The following is a 23,383-nucleotide window of genomic DNA, read 5'->3' on the forward strand; positions in this document are numbered from 1 at the left end:
TTAATAAACAGTACCTTAGTATCACTCTGTAGTTAACCTGCGACATTTTTTTTTTTTCGGGCTTCATCATTTTTATTGTTTCATCAATAATTCGGGTATTGTATATAAATTGATTAATGGGTAAAATCTAAAGCAGTTAAAATCAGTGTAATTAAACTATATAGCATCACTCTTGGATTGTCACTCTGCTTTATGTCACATGTGTAGTTCCTCTAGGAGGGAGGGGGGTTGGATGGCTGAATGGTTAGCGTTCGCGCGCTGTATCATAAAGTCTGTCATTGAGTCGACTGGCGTGGTTTCGAATCCCCGGTTGTACGTGACAAGGAGTAGGGTCGCCTGTCCAACCTCGTGGGTTTTCTCCGGGTCCTCCGGTTTCCTCCCACTGTTAAAGACCCCTACGCGCAAGCGAATTATGTAAATAAAATTAAACCATATGTTAGTCCCGAAATGACCTAGTTTGTGTCGAGTGGACGTTAAATATTCTTCATGCTATGGACAGATGAGCGTATTTTTTTACGTCCGATAACAAACGGGCACACGTAGCGATCGTCTCCAGAGCATACGCCACTCTGTGAGTAATTATGTCGATCAAAATGGCAGCCATTTCGAGATCATGTGATATAAACGATGTCGATGATTGGCTTATAAAAATGAATCGCCCGATAATATACGCTGGGCACGGGCACACAAGTGAATTTAATCGCCGGCGAAAAATATTCGGCCGAAAATATCTAACATGCTAGATACGAGCGACTGATCCGGCGAATAGTTCGCCGAGCAGAATCGTCGTCGCCTTGAAGGGGCACACAGGCGTATTTTTCGAGCGATTTTAAAAATCGCTGCGATCGGGTGAAAAAATACGCTCGTCTGTCCCCCACTTAATCAAGAACAGATAAAAAAAACATTCCAAAACCATTTTCGCATTGCCGACTACACAAAGGATAGAAGAGAGTGAGAGAGAGAGAAATGGGGTTTAACACCCACTCGACACAAACTGGGTCATTTCGGGACTAACATATGGTTTAATTTTATTTCAATAATTCGCTTGCGCGTAAAGGTCTTTAGCAGTGGGAGGAAACCGGAGAAAACCCACGAGGTTGGACAGGCGACGCTACTTCTTGTCACGTACAACCGGGGATTCGCCAGTTGACACAATGACAGGCCTTATGATACAGCACGCACGTGCTAACTATTCGGCCACCCAACCCCCTAGTTCCTTAGCAGCAATATGAAAATTCTCAGGCTATTTTGGAACCCTTACCTTCTGTTTTTCACGGTGAGTCTTTATTTTTCGCAAAAATATCATTTCTCAACATATCTGAATCTGACACAAATTTATAAAAATTCAACACTTTTCAAGTAGAATTTAGCGATTAAATAAACATGCGGTCTGCGACTGAATTTTGAGCCTAGTCTCGATCATCATTACTAAAGTCGGTACAATAAAATACATAGTCTCGATTATCCACTTCTTGATTTAATCATTAATGAGCGTAGAGCAGCAAATATGATCCCAATCCAGTAAATATCGCAGGCTAGCGATGACATCGAGGGTTGATTATGGTCTAATTAATGTCTAATTAATAATTTAGATAACATTTCAGACCTGTAGGCAGATTTAGCTCTTACATAATGTATGTTTCACAGAGGACTACGAAAGCGGCCTAGCGAATATTCACTGCTGATCAGTTTGAACTCATGCCCTGCTTTTTATTGGCTGGGTTGATTTCGGGGTTGTACATGTATTTAGTTACGAGAAATACATTGTGTGACATGACGACATATTTTGTGAGTACGTGGAATTTTAAAATCACAAGTTTTATATTTTAAGCCGCGGTAAGCTATTTTATTTTCGGTTACGTTTCTTTATCAAGATTGTTTTGTAGCTAATTATGGTTCTTTTTGATTCCCAGAACGTTGAAATTGTCATCAAATTTTACCTGTAATATATCGTTTTAATCCTTTTGATTTACTTCCTATTAGATCTTTTTACCACGAGAGACACTCTACCTTCTTACTGAACACCTTATACCACTGCACATTTGGGGAGTTCATATAGCTAGCATTTTATTTATGTCACTGTTGTGTTTTACATTTCATCGGTTCTAATGTCTTTAGCTTTTTTAAATCCATAGTTTTATTTACAAGATTGACCAAGTTGGTATGCATAAATGTTTGCATTATAAAAAGGTTTTCTAAGAATTAGCTCACCAACCGTTGCTATTTATATTATTTGGGTAATACCTCATGCCTTTTAGAGCATGACGCCAGCTTACATGTTGCAATATGCTGATATCATATCGAGCAATCTAAGCGGGTAAACTACGATAATAACTCTACTTTCTTACTGAACACCTTATACCACTGCACATTTGGGGAGTTCACCCTTAGCAAAAAGTCCTACAGAATAGCAGTGTAGAATTCTATAGAAAATCTATAGAGTTTTTTGGGGGGCGTGTCCCATGTTCTATAGGATAAAATTCTATAGTATTCTACAGAATTTTGGGGGCCTGTAGGAAATAACGGCCCCAAATATTCTACAGTTTCTGTAGCGCACATCCTATAGTTTTTCCTACAGATTTATGGCAAAATTTCTATAGGAAAATACTGTAGTATTCTATAGGTTTTTTTTATTGCACTTTCTGTAGGAAATTCTGCAGTTATGTATAGGAATGAATACTGTAGTGTTCTGTAGTTTGGAAATTGGGCCACTATAGTTTTCTGTAGGAATGGGTACTATAGAATTTTATAGACTTTTTTTTATTAAATCTTATTTTGGGAATAAATATAGTTGGTCCATGATTTCTTCTAAATTGATAAGCTTATTTTTCTCTCATGGATTCTTCTAAATTGATAAGCTCATTTTTTCTCTCATGGATTAATCTGAATTCTGTTGATGATTCTTTTCTTGGTAAAACTGAAATATAGGGAAAAGAATAGGTAATAAAGTTAAATAAATAACAAAATCACATAAATCTTATCTAATAAAAGTAATTTAATATTATTGTTAAGAAAGTAATAAAGTATACTTATCTTTCTATCTTTAATCGACTCTGTGAAAACACACCACCATTCTCTTCAGTTTCTTGTTAATACTAAAGTTGTTATACACTGAATTTTTGAATTTTAAATTCAGCCAATGGCCAAACAGATTTCAAGAGAGTACATTGGCTGTTAATTATGGTTTGTCGACAGGTATTCGCGGTTGACAGAATCTGAGTACAGAATCTGCTATAGTCATTAAAATCTAAATAAACTGTGTCTTTATTTCATTGACTTCTGAAGAATAATTTATTATCTGATATTTTTGTTGTGAACATCTACATTTACTGGCATTTTTTGGAGGGTGGGGTGGGGAATTCCTTTGAGTGTCAACGTGTATCACTATTTCATTCATATTAAATACACTATTTTATACTTTATATTTTATTTTTCGTGAAAAGCTTATTTTAGTTTGTCATTCGGTATCACAATAAATTAAGGAAAACTGCATCCAGGAAAATTATGTTGAAAAAGTTTACATTATTCACACAAGTGAATCACTAAATTCTATTGTAAACTATAGTATGAATAAAAGACATCGCCAATTTATGAAATCTGTAGTATAGAACATTGTTTCTACAATATTATGTAGGAAACTATAGTAGGCTATTTGTTAAAATGGTTTAAGTACAGTATACATATAAATTCTTAGTTTTCAACAGAATGTCATAGACAACTATAGGAATATACTACTGACTTGAGACAATAAGTTAGTTCTATACAAAACTATAGTTTTTACCACCAAATCTATAGGAATCACAGCTGACATGAGAATACAAGTTAGTTATATAGCAAACTATAGTTTTTAGCACAAAGGCTATAGAAAACTGAAGGATTACTCATCTGACTCGAGGATACAAGTTAGTTCTACAGAAAACTATTGCAGCACCAATGAATCTGTAGGTTTATTTTTTTTCCAATAGTTTCTTACAGTATTCTATAGAATTCTATAGGAAATTACACTTGGAAAATATTCATCTACCAATCCTACACAAAACTATAGTACATGTTTTTGAATCTATAGTCATATAAAAAAAAATACAGAATGATTTCGTTTTCCTGCAGCATTCTATAGCATTCTATAGAATCCCACAAACTTCTATAGAAACGTGTACTTTTTCTATAGGACTTTTTCATAAGGGCATATAGCTAGTATTTTATTTATGGCACTGTTGTGTTTTACATTTCAGCGGTTCTAATGTCTTTAGCTTTTTTAAATCCATAGTTTTATTTACAAGATTGACCAAGTTGGTATGCATAAATGTTTGCATTATAAAAAGGTTTTCTTAGAATTAGCTCATCAACCGATGCTATTTATACTCATTCTGAACATCTGAGACACGCTACCTGCGGAGAAGTATCTCAGATACAATCAATAGCCATGATATCCATATCACGTGATCTACACATCACAGGTCATGACATTGACGTCAATGGGTCATGAGGTCAACAACCCGCTACATTGTACACAATAAGTTTATCTTCAGCATTGTGTCCTTTGCACCCATAAAGACTATATAATTCGTACAGTCCCAACATGTTCTCTCTTCTTCCAAAGATTTTTCACAAAAATAACATCTACAACTCATAGAATTGACGTTGTCTTCAATGACAGCGCACACGAATGGTTGTTCATAGAGGCTAGCTGCCATCTTGGCACTATTTTGTGCGTCGGTCGTGTCTATTTCAGTTATACACAATCAATTCTGTTGATGTTTGTAGCGTTGGGATTGACTAATAGTTAATTTATTTCAGTTCTAAAACAAATATTTTAAACTTTAACGCAAATTTAGAAAATAACCAAATTCTGGCTGGGATTACTGAGCAAAATGGCCATTCACTGTATACGTGCGAAAAATAAAGCTAGCCACCAATTAAATTTTCGTACGTTAGTTACGTGCGATTTATACTATTTGGGTAACACCTCATGTCTATAGCGCATGACGCCAGCTTATCATTGAAATATGCTGATATATCGAGCAACCTAAGCGGGTAGATTACGATAAAAACTAGGGAAGAGTATAGCTGCCAATATTAAATTCTCTGCTAAAATGTCTTTTCCATTGTACAAAGTCCTAATACCGGTAATGATCAGGTCAAAATATCTCCAAGACCAAAGTTAAATGTAAAACGTCAAATGCAATGGGTAAAATGTTTTATTGGAAAATGCTGTTTTGACGTGTCTACATTTGACATTTTCCAGGTGGGTTAGATGGCCGAATGGTTAGCACGTGCACGCTGTATCATACATAAGTCCTGTCATTGAGCCAACTGGCGTGGTATCGATTCCCCGGCTGTACGTGACAAGGAATAGGGTCGTCTGTCCAACCTCGTGGGTTTTCTCCGGTTTCCTCCCACTGCTAAAGACGCCTACGCGCAAGCGAACTATTGAAATAAAATTAAACCATATGTTAGTCCCGAAATGACCTAGTTTGTGTCGAGTGGAAGTTAAACCCCATTTTCCCCCCTCTCTCTTGGCATTTCCCTTATCACATTTTACATTTGCGTTCTGTCGCATCTCATTTGTCCTTCACGCTTAGTACATAGCATGTTACGCACAGCATCAACTTTTATATGCAAATGAGGCTTGGGAGGGGGAGGGGGGTCCGGGCGGGGGCAGCCAGTTGCAGTTGCCACCGTAACTTTCGCTCGAAATAAAAAATATAAAGCTTACTGCACATACACTTTCTTTTCCTTGAATAAGCCAAATTTAGTGCTTGGTTGCCTATGGATAAAATATTTTTTGCGACATTTTTCGGACATCGAACATTATTAATTATTTCATCAATTTTTGCGGGAGTTGTAATTTTCTTTAAATCGACTGATGAAAATCGGATTAATAAAATGAAAATCGGTTTAATAAACAGTACCTTAGTATCACTCTGTAGTTACCCTGCTTTATGGGCGACATTTTTTTTTCGGGCTTCATCATTACTTGTTACATCAATAATTCGGGTATTGTATATAAATTGATTAATGGGTAAAATCTAAAGCAGTTAAAATCAATGTAATAAAACTATATAGCACCACTCTTGAGTTGTCACTCTTCTTTATGTCACATGTAGTTCCTCTAGGAGAGAGAGAGAGAGAGAATGGGGTTTAACGTCCACTCGACCCAAACTAGGTCATTTCGGGACTAACATATGGTTCTATTTTATTTCAATAATTCGCTTGCGCATAGAGGTCTTTAGCAGTGGGAGAAAACCGGAGGACCCGGAGAAAACCCACGAGGTTGGACAGGCGACCCTACTCCTTGTCACGTACAACCGGGGATTCGAAACTACGCCAGTTGACTCAATGACAGGCCTTATGATACAACACGCACGTGCTAACCATTCGGCCATCCAACCCCCCTAGTTCCTCTAGGAACTGTCTCTGTCCGGACGATGTCCGCTTACAGTTGCTACCCCTTCCAATATAGCAGTAATATGAAAATATGGTAAATTCACCCACCTCTGTTCTCAGGCTATTTTGGAACCCCTACCTTCTATTTTTCACCGTGAGTCTTTATTTTTCGCTAAAGGAATCATTTCTCAACATATCTGAATCTGACACAAATTTATAAAAATTCAACACTTTTCAAATAGTCTCGATTATCCACTTCTTGGTTTAATCATTAATGAGCGTAGAGCAGCAGGTATGATCCTAATCCTGTAAATATCGCAGGCTAGCGATGCCATCTAATTAATGTCTAATTAATAATTTAGATAACATTTCAGACCTAAAGAAAGACCCGCAATAGGCAGATTTAGCTCTTGCATAATGTATGTTAAAAAGATATCCCATTTGGTCTTCCATAGATATCCTTATTCACCGCTAACAAGCCTGCCCCGGTGCATTGCTTGCTGTTGGCTGGATTGTGGGCGTATTTAGTTACGAGAAATATATTGTGTGTACATAACGACATATTTTGTGAGTACGTGGAATTTTAAAATCACAGGTTTTATATTTTAAGCCGCGGTAAGCTATTTTATTTTAGGTTACGTTTCTTTATCAATATTGTTTTGTAGCTAATTATGGTTCTTTTTGATACCCAGAACGTTGAAATTGTCATCAAATTGTACCTAACCTATAATCCTTTTGATTTACTTCACATTAGATCTTTTTTACCACGAGAGACTTTCTTACTGAACACCTTATACCACTGCACATTTGGAGAGTTCATATAGCTAGCATTGTATTTATGTCACTGTTGTGTTTTACATTTCATCGGTTCTAATGACTTTAGTTTTTTTAATCGGTAGGTTATGCAATCCCCGATTAGGACCTTTTCTTGTTTGAAAAATGTATTTACAAGATTGACCCAGTTGGTATGCGTGAATGTTTGCATTATAAAAAAGATTTTCTTAGAATTAGCTCGCCAACCGATGCTATTTATACCATACGTACTCCTCAAAAAAAGTAGGGGATATTGAAATGTGATATGATAAATATTCATGGACACTTGACATGCTTTGAGAAATGAAATTAAATGAAATGGAGTTTAACGTCCTACTTTTCTGCTCCTAACCTGGGCTAATGAAGACGGGCATACGCCATACAGTGTGCTATGAGGGAAATTTTGCCCGGACAGCGGCACTACGGCCTACTCTTATATCGAATTCCAACTGCCAAGGGATCTTTTACGTGCACGCCAATGTGTACACGGGACCTCGGTTTTTCGTCCCATCCGAACGACTAGGACATGCTTTGAAAGTATGTTCACAGATGAAGAACTTACACTCGGCAAACCTCGGCAGATTCCGGTACCCTACATCTAACCTCGGCTATATCGTAATTGATATGTACCTACGCCCATACATTTGCGATGCTGCTACCGGTTTACTTTAACAGGAAAACGTGCCGCTTTTACAAAAAAGTCCCAAAATGGCGTCTTTTGTCGAGTGTATATAAAAAACGAGCAGAGATATTGTCTCAATGCTGCTGGTTTGATATTCCCTGGTAATTTCCCAAACCCAATGCCAAACTTGACGTTTGTTGATATAATACACTCTCCACAGAAATCTCCATGGGCACAGCCGTTTTTCATTTTTAAAATAGTTCCAATATGGCGGAATTCGTCATACAGCCGAGATTAGATGCGTAGAATCTGTCGAGGTTTGCCGAATGGAAGAACTTATTGCCCCAACAGAACCACTGAGCTGCACATGCGACACGCAATAGCGCCATACACGTGGGAGGGGTTCATTGTCAAATTTGACACTTCAAGGGAGGGTTGATGAATACTGCCGCGTGCTGGTTTATCTATCCATGTGTTAGCATTCCTATCGGTTCTTGCATAAGATTTACTGTTTAGCGTATCTTTGCTTTAGTGTGTTACGTTTATTTTCATCGGGAGACGTGTTCGTCGACGTCAATGTCAACCAACAACACTGCAAGAATTGGCCGTGGCACTAAAAGGGGAGTGGGTCAGATTGCCCCAAATCGGGATTGGACGGTTGATTAGGAGCATGCCACGACGAATTGCTGAATGCCTGAGGATAGGTGGAGCAATTACTCATTATTAAGACAAAAATCAAAAACGTCCATTTTCACTTTTGACGGTGTATCTCTTAATGAGTGAAATGGGGTCGTCAGATAAGCCGCCCATATGAACGGTTTATGTTCATGTGTAGGCAATTGGCCTGTTGTTAACATACACTGGTTACCTCTAATAAAAACAGTAGTGCATTTCCGCAGTTTTGTTTTGTTTCTGAATATACCCTACTTATTTTGAAGAGTATATTTGGGTAATACCCCATGCCTTTTAGAGCATGACGGCAACTTATCATTGAAATATGCCGATATCCTAACGAGCAATCAAAGCGGGTAGACTACGATAATAAGTAGTGCAATTATTATTTTCTTACATTTTATAATTCATTTATACATTCTGAAAAATGTAACAACTTTGAACAACATGTAGCTACTTTACACATGTGATCATGGACCTGTATTATAAGGTCCATGGTGTGATCAATCCGATTTTTCGGAGCAGACGGGTTAAACATACATTATGCAAGAGCTAAATCTTTTTTTTTTTTTCAAAATCTTTATTTCAAAATAATCAATAACGGCATAGTACATAGTTCACATATTACAATCATAGTGTGTAACATCATACAGATAGCGTCGGTTTAATGTTGAAGGCTATACTATATTTCATTGAGTAGAACAAATATATTCACAAAGAAAATAAAAGCTAAACACTAAACAAAAAATACAAAAAATAGCTAGAGGTATCAAGGAATTGGAATACTAGAAATGGAATACTAGAGGTATGCATAATAATCATATTGTATAATCCCATTTATTTACTAAGGTTTCGTTTAATTCATTTTCTATCTGTTGTTTACCGTTTAAGTAATTTCGATAATTAATAATTGTCGGTCTGATATTTTCTATTTTCGTTTTGTAACTATATTAGACCACTTTAAAGTTGCTGTATCCAGAGGCTGGAATAGCAGGAAAATGCATTTGCGACCGTCAAATTTTCCAAAATTTCCTTGGGGGGTTCCTACACGGTAAGCTCTGCTCCTCCGCTTTCGCAGAAGACCGGCGCCGCCGTCTGTAACCCGAAATTTTTTCGGTTTTCGGTCATTTCGGTTTCTGCCCCGCTAACTGTCATCTAGCCCGTACGCCTATGTTTGCGGCCGTCTAACTGATTGGTAGATTGGAATTCGGGTGAGCATATAGGTCTGAAAAAGAGGGCAAACGTGTTTACGGCCGTCTAATTTTTAAAATTTCCTTTCAATGGGTAGCTCCTGTTGTCAAAAGGTGGCCCGTTCTCGAATATTATTGACATACACTTCTTGTAACGTCCTCGGACATGAATATTCGGTTGTTGGCGTTCACCATACACGAAGTCCCCATGAATTTGTCGGTATTAAAACATAGTGTGCGTCCTCGGTTGATCACATTAATAAATGACTGTTCTATCGCGATATTGTACCATACATCAATTTTAAATGGTTATATTGTCTTTTTTCTCATGTGTGGTCAAAGAGTGTGTGAGTGTGTGTGTGTGCGGGAGGGGGGGGGGCAAAAACGTAGTTATTGACAGGTTAAAGACTACAATAAGTGTCAACTCCACAGTATGATAGTTTGTAGTTGTCGTTAGTCGCTGTTCATGTAAGTAAAACGTTAAACCCCATTTCGTTTCATTTCCACTGAAATAAGACGCCGAATCATATTGAATTATGGCCCTTGTTCTATTTTGACAATCTTATAAACTCGCTACCGACAAAAATTCCAGATTAAAATGTATAGTATGCACCGTCCAGTTATGAGCCGAAGAAACCTATCGAGTTTTCTGAATTTCCATTAAAGATACATTATGGGAGATTTATATCTGATCATTTCCCGGCAACTTTTAATCTTATGATCCAGAAACCACAACCAACAAGAAAGACTTTAACATATCGAAGGTTTAAATCACTTGACATTAATAAATTTAAAGCGGAAATAGTGAACTCGAATTTCAATGGCATTCAACGTATTCAAGATATACAAGAGAAGGCAACCGAATATCACTTAAAGCTTGCTGAAATTTTGGACTCGCTAGTTCCTCTTCAAACGAAAACATTTACTATTCGTCCCAATACGCAGTGGTTTAATGATTCTATTTTAGAAGCCAAAAGGGACCGTAACAAGGCTGAACATCTGTGGCGGAAAACAAATCTACATGTCCATAAACAGATTTTTAAATCTTTAAAAAACAATGTGAATAAATTAATTGAAGACGCTAAAATTGAATTTTACTCTGATAAAATAGAAAATGGCGAAAACAGACAAAAAGACCTGTATAAAGTTGTGAATTCCCTTTTGGACCATAATGCTGAGCTGAAAATACGAGCTGAACTTGATGATTTAAATAAAACTATTGACTTTAACGCTCATGATTTTGATAAGTTAGAAAATTCTGTTTATTTAGAAAATTTTAACTTGGTTAGTGAATCTTTTGTTTTAAAGCTAATTAAATCGTCTGCTCCTAAATCTTGTTCATTAGATCCTGTTCCGACTTCTGTTCTTAAGGACTGTCTAGACGAAGTTATTCCAGTTTTTACCAATATTATTAATTCTTGTATATCCTCCGCTACTATTCCCAACGTTTTCAAACGAGCTTATGTTACCCCTTTAATTAAAAAGTCTACACTAGATCCTAATGTTTTTAAAAATTACAGGCCTGTCTCTAACTTAAGTTTTATTTCTAAAATATTGGAGAAATGTATTGCTTCTCAGATAAAGGCCCATCTAGATGATAACTGTTTGTATGAACCATTTCAAAGTGCTTATAAACAATTTCACAGTACGGAAACAGCTTTAACCCGGGTTTCAAATGATATTTTAATGGAAATTGATAATAGAAAATGTACATTTTTAATTTTTTTTTTAGATTTATCTGCTGCTTTCGACACGGTGGACCCTTCCATTCGTCTACGTAGACTTCAATTTAAATTCGGTATTTGTGGCTCTGCATTAAATCTTTTAGAAAGCTATCTTGTGGGTAGAAAACAGTGTATTTTAGTTAATTGCAAATCGTCGTCTGAATCTGTTTTGTCATCTGGGGTTCCCCAAGGTTCTGTTCTTGGTCCGATTTTATTTACCCTCCATACGTCACCATTAGGCGATATTGTCAGAAAATATGGTCTCAGCTTTCATTTGTATGCCGATGATACTCAATTATATATTTCATTTACACCTGATTGTCCATCTTCTTTCAATTTATCAAAATTGCAACTTAAGAACTGTATTAGTGAAATTAGAAAATGGATGTCAAAGAACTTTCTAAAATTGAATGATGATAAAACCGAATATTTGTTATTAGGCTCAAGGCATTAATTAAGTAAATCTGCACATGATAACCCCCCTGTTGTAATTGATAATTGTGATATATTTTCATCTTATTCTGCTCGTAATATAGGCGCAATCTTCGATAGTTTTATGCTTATGGGAGCTCAAGTAAATAATATTTGTAAATTGTGCTATTTTAATATCAGAAATATAGTTAAAATACGTAAATGTATAACTGTAGAGGCCACTAAGTCACTTGTTAATTCTCTGGTCACTTCTCGATTAGATAACTTTAATTCACTTTTAGTTGGTTTACCTTTAAAGCTTTTGATAAATTACAAAAAGTACAGAATACTGCGGCTAGACTTGTTACTTTAACTAAGAAATGTGACCACATAACTCCTGTTTTATATAATTTACACTGGTTACCTGTTAAATATCGAATTGATTTTAAGATTTTATTACTTACTTTTAAATGTTTAAATAATTTAGCTCCTGTTTATCTCTCGGATCTTTTAGAACTTTATACATCTGGTCGAACATTACGTACATCAGATAAACTACTTTTAAAGCCCAAAACTGTTCAACTAGTCTCTTATGGTCAGCGCTCTTTTAGTTATCAAGCACCTGTTTTATGGAATAATCTACCATTTAGTTTAAGATGTTGTACATCTCTATATTCTTTTAAAAAACAACTTAAAACACATTTATTTAATCAGGCTTTTAACTGACTCTGTATACAATCGTTAACATGTCCATAATCTTGTTGTTTATGTATGATTTACATTGTCACTTTGTAAAGTGCTCCTGAACATGTTATATGAAAGGGTGCACTATAAATATGCTGTAATAATAATAATAATAATAATAATAATTAGACAAAGAGTTGGTACCCGCATAACAACATGAGGTTAAATTTACGTAAAACATACGTACAAATGGTCAGTTTACCATCATTTTGCTCATCTATTGAACGATAACTTTACGTCAGGAAATAACGTTAATCTAATGTAGAGTTTACGTCATTGTTACGTTATATTTACGTCATTTTCTGACATAAATCTAACGTAAAGTTTACGTCATTTTCTGACGTAAATCTAACGTAAATTTTGCGTTAAGTTTACGTCACTTACGTTAGATTTACGTGAAAAAAATTTACCTTAGATTTACGTCAGAAAATGACGTAAACGTCACGTTATATTTACGCCAGAAAATGTCGTAAATCTAACGTAAAAATGACGTAAACTTTACATTAGATTAACGCCATTTCCTGACGTAAAATTATCGTTAAAAAGAAGAGCAAAGTGATAGTAAACTGACCGAACATTTTTGCGTAAATTTTACGTAAATATAACTCTTACTTTTAAACAATAATCAAAATGATGATTTTAATGTAAATCGAAGCCAAAGTGACCCAATAAATACGAATTGGCTTGCTAACCTGGAAGTCCTATGCTTGACGGTTGCGTTGGCCGATAAAGTTCATCAGGATTTTCCCACCGTCAGTCCTGGCAAGCGACAATGTATAGTCATTCAGATGGAATGAAAAACCCAAGTTACATGTAAGTACCGTGTACACATTGGGGTGCACATAAAAGAAAAACCCAAGTTACATGTAAGTACCGTGTACACATTGGGGTGCACATAAAAGAACCCTTAATAGTTAGAATTTGAAATTTCCCCCAGAGCACACTACATGGCACATGTCTGTCTTCATTGGTTCAGTTAAAAAACCCATTTCATTTCAATGTAGGGGGGGTTGGATGGCCGAATGGTTAGCACGCGCGTGCTGTATCATACGGTCTGTCATTGAGTCAACTGGCGGGGGTTTCGATTCCCCGGTTGTACGTGACAAGGAGTAGGGCCGCCTGTCCAACCTCGTGGGTTTTCTCCGGGTCCTCCGGTTTCCTCCCACTGCTAAAGATCCCTACGCGCAAGCGAATGATTGAAATAAAATTGAACCATGTGTTAGTCCCGAAATGGCCTAGTTTGTGTCGAGTGGACGTTAAACCCCATTTCTCCCTCTCTCTCTTTCAATGTAAACCTAACATTAAATTAACGTCACCTTTTTTGAAAATCTTTAATGAGCATAGTCATGGAAATATAACCATTTAAATGTTAACAATAATCCCTACAGCCATCCAATAACTGAAAGATATTCACCCATAGCCTTTTCAAATCCCTTTGCAAACTTATATAATTACAACAAACACTGTCAATATACTATCTAAATTTTATTTTAAAAATATATTTAAGTATTAACAGCACTCATACATCCTGAAATAGTGATAATTGAGAAACGGTTCTAACAAAAAGTTTTATAGCACTAATAAAAATTAAGATTAATTTTCTTTGACTTCTTAAAGTTGGAATTGACAACATATATAAAAGAATATTTAAATAACAAGAATACTAGCACTGTGATAAAGAAGCCATATGCATAAAAAACCATAAATTAAAATAGTAATATCAATAAAAAGAAGTTTCATATATAGACTGAATATTAGCACTATAAAGGAACCCCCACCCCAAATCAAAATATGACAATAAAAAAAATCTATAACATAAACAGTATATAGTATACAAATATAGTATATTCCTTAAAAGAAGAACCACTTTCAAACTGAAATGAAATGAAATGGGGACTGTTCTGCTCCAACTGGGCTAATGAAGACGAGCATACGACATACAGTGTGCTATGAGGGAACTTTTGCGCGGGCAGCGGCACTATTTTCTACTATTATATTGTATTCCAACTGCCAATGTACAAATGGAACCTTGGTTTTTCGTCCCATACGAACGACTAGACAGCTGTCATTGTCAGGCCATCTGTCCTGCACCACTGACAAGGGGGAGCCACGTTGGAAAATCTTGATGAACTTTCTCGACCAATGCAGGGATCGAACACGCGACCTCCAAGCTAGCGAGCCAGCGTCTTACCAACTTAGCCACTGTAGCCCCAGTACCCCTTTCAAACCACAATGTTGTGAAAGTTAAGCCTCAAATAGGAATATCAGTCAAATTTGGTTCAATTCTATTGATCTATGCTGCTTCCAAATAATACATTTTTATTGATGTGGTCGCTAAGTCGGTAAGACGCTGGCTCGCTAGCCTGGAGGTCACGTGTTCGATTCCGGCATTTGTCGAGGAGGGCCTGACAAGGACAGCTGTCTAGTCGTTCGGAGAGGACGAAAAAATTTTCATGTGAACGTATATTGTCGTCGCCCCTGTCCGTCCGTCCGTCGGTCCGTCCGTCCACAATTTGTTTGTGGACACTCTACAGGTCACAATTCTTATCCGATTTTGACGAAACGTGAAATATAGGTTTATCTCCAAAAGATCTCAGTTCCTTTCGATATTGGCATGTATCGGATCGAAACTTCATGGATTATGGCCCCTGTTTGTACGAAACATCACGTTTTTAGCTTGAGGACACTATAGAGGTCACAATTTTTATCCGATTGTGTTGAAACTTGAAATGTCCGTCCGTCCACAATTTGTTTGTGGACACTCAACAGGTCACAATTCTTATCCGATTTTGACGAAACGTGAAATATAGGTTTATCTCGGTTCCTTTCGATATTGGCATGTATCGGATCGACGCTTCATGGATTATGGCCCCTGTTTGTACGAAACATCACGTTTTTAGCTTGAGGACACTATAGAGGTCACAATTTTTATCCGATTTTGTTGAAACTTGAAATGTAAGTTGATAATCCAAAGATCTCGGTTCCTTTCGATATTCGCGCATATCGGACCGTAACTTCCTGAATTATGCCCCCTGATTGTACGAAAAATTGCGTTTTTTGCTTGTGGACCCTATAGAGGTCATAATTTTCATCCGATTTAAACAAACGTATTATTATATCATCGTTACACACTAAGGACTGAGTTCAAATGTCGTGAAAATCAGCCCAAAATCGACAGACAAAATGGGCGCCGTTCGTTCTCAAATAGCGTAAAAATATGGTATATCAAGGTTGTGGACCCTATAGAGGTCACAATTTTTATCCGATTTTGTTGAAACTTGAAATGTAAGTTTATAACCCAAAGATCGTGGTTCTTTTCGATATCCGCGCATATCGGACCGTAACTTCCTGAATTATGGCCCCTGATTGTACGAAAAATCGCGATTTATAACCCAAAGATCTCGGTTCCTTTTGATATTCGCGCATATCGAATTGTAATTTCCTGAATTATGGCCCGTGATTGTAGGAAAAATCACTTTCTTGTTAGCTTGTTCTCTATCCATCTCTCGAAAATGTGGGCGTAATCAGCGACATAAAAAATCACCTATGTTGTAGCATAGCCTACACCAGACTTTAGACATTTAAAATCAGCGTTCCAGTAATAAACAGTGGTTATATAGACCTACTCTTGATTATTCACTTTTCTTTAAGTATGACACACTTTTTTATGCATTATCATTATTTGTTTTCCCTCACAGGTTTAATTGCTGTTGAAAAACCAGATAAATAATGCTATTTATTGGACCACAGCCTGGAATAGTAAGGAGAATGTGTTTGTGAACTGCACAAGAGTTTGTTTTTTTGTGGCTAAGCGGGTAAGACGCTGGCTCACTAGCCTAGAGATAGTGGGTTCGCTCACTCTGTTGGCCGACAAAGTTCATCAGGATTTCCCGACGTGGTTTCCCCTTGTGCATTACAGAACGAAACACCCAGGTCCCGTGTACACATTGACATGCAAGTAAAAGATCCCCGGGCAATTGGAATTCAATACAAGAGTATGCCTTAGCGCCGCTGTCCGGGCAAACTTTCCCTCGTAGCACACTGTATGATGTATGCCTGTCTTAATTAGCCTAGTCGGAGCAGAACAGTAGGACATTAAACCCTATTTCATTTCATTTTATGCACCCACCCTCAACCAATCATCGGAACCATACACAAAAAGATAAAATTTAATTTACCTAACTGCAGTAGGCTAGTTCAGTTATGGATTAGCTTGTTTAAATGCAAGTTTCTTGTACGGGTTGGTCAGCACGTAAAGGAACACTTGCTGTCCAGACAAAATTTCTGTCATAGCACACTGCATATGCACATCTTCCAATGGAAGCTACAGTTGACAGATCTTTTTCAAATTTGGTATAAAGCATTGTTGTCAGGAGAACAAACCTACATTCTGCAAACTTCTGTTTTGGATTCAACCACCTTTTCTGAAGGAGCTGCAGTGATTCAGTGAGTAGAAAGAGAGAGAGAGAGAGAGAGAGATGGCGTTTAACATTCACTTGACATAAACTAGCTTAGATCATTTCGGGACTGACACATGGTTCAATAATTATCTGCGCGTAGGGGTCTTAAGCAGTGGGAGGACACCCACGAGGATGGACAGGCGACGTATTGTTTTGGTGAATGCCCAACCCCCTTGACCACACCCATATTTTCTTTGTGTGTCTATGCCTACAGGCCGCAATTCTTAATAGTTGCCTAAGGATGGCTACTATTGATTTTGGTGCATGTCCCAATCCCGAGGGGCAGAGCCACGCTCAATTTTTGTTTTTATCGTATATAGGCCGCAATTGTGAATGGATCATCTTGGTGTTGGTGCAATTCAAGACCCACAGGGGCAGAGCTACGCCCAATTTCTGTGTACAGTGCCTGAAGGCCACAATTCTGAATGTATTGTCTTGGAACTTGGTATACTTATTCTTTATACCTTAAGGATGGGAACTATTGATTTTGGAGCATGATCCGAGAGTGCCACATCCACTTTTTGTTAATTTTTTGTCTGTAAATAGTCTACAGGTTGCAGTTATTAACCGATTTTGTTCCGTTTTGGCATGACCCACCAAAGGGTTGTACCTATTCATATTGGTCCATATCTGACCTCCAATTGCACACACAATTTTTGTGTCCTTTGTCTACAGACTACAATTCTGAATGGATCATCTTGGAACTTGGCTTATTTATTCCTTATACCATACGAATAGCAACTATCTATTTTGGTGCATGGCCTGAAACTCACTTTTTTGTCTGGTAATACTCTACTGGTTGGAATTATTAACAGATTTTGTTCAAGTTGCCTACAAGAATGCTTAAAATTTTGAATTTGGGTAACTTAACAGTATTTATTGGATTAATCCTGACATGTTTGAAAACTATTTTTACATTTTGGTTAGATGACTAACAATCAAAACCTAGCAATAATTTAATTGTCAGTACCCTGATATTAAACTGACATTTGTTTTACGTTAGAAAATTAACGGGGGGATCACGCTGGCTCGCTAAAATTTACGTTAGATTAACGTTAGTATTATGGCCAATAATACATATGTCATTATTGTGTCTGAATTACGACTTTTTATCAATTGTTAGAATATGCACACACTGGTAGGGTTATTTAATCCAGAAGTTTTCAAAGCGAAAAAACTTGGTTAGAAAACCGTCATAAATATACGTTAGATTTACGTCATTTTCTGACGTAAAAGTAACCATAACCATTCTGACGTAAAAGTAACGTAATTTTAACCGTAAAAGTTTACCATTATTGGACGCTAACCAAAATCTAACCAAATTGACGTAAACTTAACGTAAATCTAACCATCAATGTTAACTAGCTGCATGGTTGCTGGTTTATCCTAAACATGTTTGCTTTCCTATCGGTTCTTGCATAAGATTTACTGTTTAGCATATATTTATATTAGTGTATTACGTTTAATTTGATCCGGAGACGCGTTCGTCAACGTCAACCGACAACACTGCCGTGGCATTGAAAGAGGAGTGAGTCAGATTGCCTCAAATCGTATTTGGACGGTTGATTAGGAGCTTGCGACGACTAATTGCTGATATGTCTGAGGATTGGTGGAGCAATTACTCATTATTAAGACAAAAATCAAAAACGTCCATTTTCACTTTTGACAGTGTATCACTTTGCGAGTGAAATGGGGCCGTCATAATAAGCCGCTCATATGAACTGTTTATGATCATATGTAGACAATTGGCCTGTTATTAACATACACTGGTTACCTCTAATAAACACAGCAGTGCATTTCCGCAGTTTTGTATTGTTTCTGAATATCCCCTACTTTTTGTGAAGAGTATAGTTAAAAACTAGATACTGTAAAGGGAATTTGCTGAAAATTTCAGTCAAATTAATCTACTATGAACCGGGATTTTAGCGGTTGAATTTTCGGCCTGGCCTCGATCATCATTACTAAACTCGGTAGGATAAAAAAAAAACATAGTCTCGATTATCCATTTCATGATTTAATTATGAATGGAAGTCGAACAGAAAATCGGAACCTAATGCAATAAACGTCGCAGGCTAGCGATGCCATCGAGAGTTGATTATGGTCTGGATAAGTTAATTAATGTCTAATTAGTAATTTAGATAACATTTCAAGCCTAAAAGACCTGCATTAGGCAGATTTAGCTCTTGCATAATGTATGTTTAAATTTATATATAGAATAATTCACTTAAAGAGTTACTGCCCTTGTTTATGTATGGACTGATTTCAGCGTGCCAGAGATATTGCACGTTTACCTTAGGATTCACAATACGACACATAAAATTTCCGGACGACTTAGCTGATGTATGTTTTGTTGCCTGATACCCTATCTTATATATATATGTAACCTTCTATTTACCATCTTTACGTTTTTTGAGGTTTTTTTGGTACTTTCCAGGTATAGAATGAAACAAAGAAAAAGAAAGGGTCAAACCAAACTATTTAAAACTGAAGTTAACATCGATGTTGAGAGAATAATTATAGTGCATTAGAAAAACGCAAACAAAATGCCACGTGTAATTGGAAAACTTCCTGATGACCAATATTACAGGATAGTGGATAATTCTACTGATCTTATAGAGGACATTAAACATGACCCTGTTGGTCTTGCTCGTTCATTGTTTCAAAAGCGTGTCTTCGATGAGGATGATCTAAAAACAATAAAGAAAGAAGGCAGTAAAACCGATGCTGCTGATGAATTGTTGCATATTGTTCTAAACTCTGGTGACGCAGCTTATGAAAAATTTATTGATGCACTGAAAGAAAATGGCTATTCCAAAACTGCTAGACGATTAATATTAGGTTAGTTCTGATTGTATTGTTATAAAATTGATTTTTTAAAAATTAAATGTCAATTCACAACCAAAAATGTTCAGAATAAAACCGTATTAGTATATTTAATTACAGTTAAAGTTTAATTTGTCATCTACAATAAATTTAATATCACGACTTGTTGCTATTGTTATATAAATTTGATCATAGATGAAATACGACGAAATAGTAATAACATTATTGCGACACCGATCACCGTGACAGTGATCAGTGTACAGGTAAAAAAATATTTACGTTCAATTACAGACAAAGAATTGAAAGAAGTCCATGAACCAAAGGATGGGAATCCCGAGGATAGATTCGGACAGAGAGGGGTGGTTACAGAAAAGCTACATATCAAAGTGGAAAAAGGGAAACCACCCGAGGATATGTACAGCAAGATCCGAGGCAATTATGATTTCCTCGCGGACGAAATTAAAAACGATTATAGGGATGTAATGTGTAGTTTGTTTACTTTTAAAGCCATCAGTGAGGATGATGTGGAACAAATAAAGAGAGAAGAGATGACTCAAGGTAGTAAAATAGCAGCCACCAGGGAAATGTTAGATATTCTTTTAAACCGTGGTGAAACGGGTTATACAAAATTTCTTGACGCACTTTATACAAACAAATGTTTTAATGCTGTGTTCAGATTGGAACCAGGTTAGTTATGATTAATTAAAATTAGTTACGATTCTACGAGTTTAAATCAGTCAGAGTATGTAATAACAATATTTAATAATAATTAGTGGTACATGTACAATATATTTATTTAAAATACAGATATGACGTCATCATTTAATGTTGGCGTATAATGGTGCCAAGCGTACATTATTTATACTAGTGGTCTCGAGCTCAAGACATTGCCTAATACATTGAAACAACAACTCGTGACTAATGTCACCCGCGTTGTTTCAACATGTCTTGCTCTTGACCACTAACCACTAACCACACATAGCAAATCCCAACGCGAATCAGATTGGGACACGGTAAGCAAAATTGACAATATTTTTCATCAAAACAACGATTGATTATTGTTTTTTAAAATATTTCTGCCACATCCAACTATAATAAAAGCACATAATCCTACCTGAAACGGGTATAAATCATCGTATATAAAATCGAGGCGTTAAGCCGTTACTAGGCGCCATTTTTAAACGGGAGACGTATGACGCTATGAGATGTATGAAGGCGGAGCTAAATATAAGGCTTTTATAACAGCCAATCAAAAAAGGCAATCGCAAGTGGAGAAAACGTAAACAAACAAAATGAAACCCTCGTGTTCTAATCTATCCGCGAATCATTTCAGAAAATAAAATGAAGAAATTATTTTGGACCTGATAATAAATTTCTAGAAGGATGTTTTTGCTTTATGGTAAAAGGGGCGTGTAGGGTTTGCGCATGTCTAAAGCATCGTAACTATGAATGGACTTCGATGGCGGTGTACGTCGGATAAAAACAACGCTTCATTAATTTAAACGCAATCTGATTAAAATACAGATCTATATTTCGTTTCGTTTTATACGTTCGATGGCCTACACTACATGAAGATCTGACAAGTTATAGCGATAGGTCACGTCAGGGGTCAAAAGACCGACTTTTGACCTATGACGTCAGACATTTGATTAACCAATCAGCATTGATGTTACTAGTTGATTACCCACAGTTCCGGGCAAAAAGGTCAAACACTCGATTCGACAGACCATTTGATTGGCTGACCCCTGATTTCAAGCAGAACACGAGTTAAATAACAAGTCTTCCAGATCCAAGTGTAGTAAAGACAATTAAAACGAAATTTTGAACTATAAAAACGAAACGAAATAGGATCTGTGTTTTAACCAGATTGATTTAAACGTGAATATTTGGAGTTAGGCGATAGTTGTGCCTCTACATTGGCCTCTGTAAGTTTAATTCGTCATAATAGTATAAAATTATCTTATTTTTAAGATGTTACATGCATTAATAAAGAAATTGAGTTTGCCACTTGGAACTAAAGGCACCCAATTGTAGCTAAAAACAATATATCTCAACGTTTTTAGCTAGAAAACAAAACACCTGTATGAATGTCGTAAAGGGAGCATTCCCACGAAAGTATTTATCGGGTGGTTATTTCCAATAAATGTATGACAAATCTGGTATGGAAACGCCCAATGTTACTAGAAAAATACTTGATTCCACGAAAATGTCCATGGGACGCACATGTGCTCGAGTGACGGTGTTGAGTGCTTGTTATGTGCTGATCGAGGTTTTCTTTCAATAAACAATGTAATATATTCTACTCTCAGGTTTTGGCGGAGATGGATCAGCCGAACCAGGTATGGCTACAGATAAATTATTGACAGGGTCGCTGGTATGTATTGATTGGTATATTTTTATCACCGGCCATCATCCATTATATACCAAAACCTGGACGGTTAAACATCATATAAATCATACCAAATACATGTATCCATCAATTCTGTTGATTACAATTACATAGGTTTATATTTTACTTGATATAGATGTGCTCTTTCGTCCGTCAATGTAAAAGTTTATCGTTATTATAACTATTTTATATTAATAGGACAGCTTTCTTAGATCAACCCCTCTTCGGTTTATGGATCACTTGAAAGATCATATAGATTTATTTGGTAAGTAAATTAAATGTCGGTGTTATTTAGCATGGCCAGAAAAGTGGCTTCTACGGATTTTGTGATGCATTTGTTCCTGCCTCACACAACATTTGAACTACATGTTTTACCCGATGGTCAGAATCTATTTACCTTTGTATACGTCATATTGCGGATGTCCGTCACCCCTGGGATGGGGGTGGGGCTTAGGGTATTGTGTGTAACGGATTGTATTTAAACATAGTATATTTACTCCTTAAACCCAAAGGATGATCCCTATTGTTTTATGTGCATGACCGATCCCCAGGGACAGAGCCACGCCCATTTTTCTATTTGTCTGTTTGTCACCTACAGGATGCATTTCATAAGGATCGTCTTGAAACTTTGCATACGTATTCCTTATACCCTTTTGGTTTTGGTGCATGCCCAACTCCCAGGGACAGCGCCACTCACACATTCTCTTTTGCGTGTCTGTGTGTCACCTACAGGACTCAATTCTTAATAGATCATCTTAAAAACTTTTCATTCTTATGCCTTAAACCCCAAGGATCGCCTCTAGTATTTGTGGTGCCTACACAATCCCCAGTTAAAGAGCCACGTCCAATTTTTGTGTTTAGCGCCAAACGGACACATTTCCGAATAGATTATCTTGGAACTTGGTATACTTATTTCTTATACCCTAAGAATGGCAACTATTGATTTTTGTGCCACACCCGCGTTTTGTTAATATTTTGTCTGTAAATAATCTAAAGGTTGCAATTTTTGTGTTTAGCACCTAAAGGCTACAATTCTGAATGGATTATCTTGGAACTTTGTATATTTATTCCTTATACCCTAAGGACGGCAACGGTTGATTTTGGGTAAGGATTCGAGCCGATCGGACGGCGCGACACCCATTTTTTGT

General features: G+C 36.7%; 1 long non-coding RNA gene across 1 annotated transcript; it reads left to right on the forward strand.

Moving 5' to 3' along the window:
* The first annotated feature begins 1,709 nt into the window (after positions 1-1,709).
* LOC126807695 (uncharacterized) lies at positions 1,710-22,504 on the forward strand. The gene is made up of 5 exons (XR_008788657.1): positions 1,710-1,836; positions 19,458-19,861; positions 20,138-20,533; positions 22,156-22,220; positions 22,434-22,504. It is a non-coding gene; the product is annotated as an uncharacterized LOC126807695 (long non-coding RNA).
* Positions 22,505-23,383: the final 879 nt, after the last annotated feature.

The sequence above is a fragment of the Patella vulgata genome, chromosome 1 (assembly GCF_932274485.2).
Source record: "Patella vulgata chromosome 1, xgPatVulg1.2, whole genome shotgun sequence".
Classification (NCBI taxonomy): Eukaryota; Metazoa; Mollusca; class Gastropoda; family Patellidae; genus Patella; species Patella vulgata.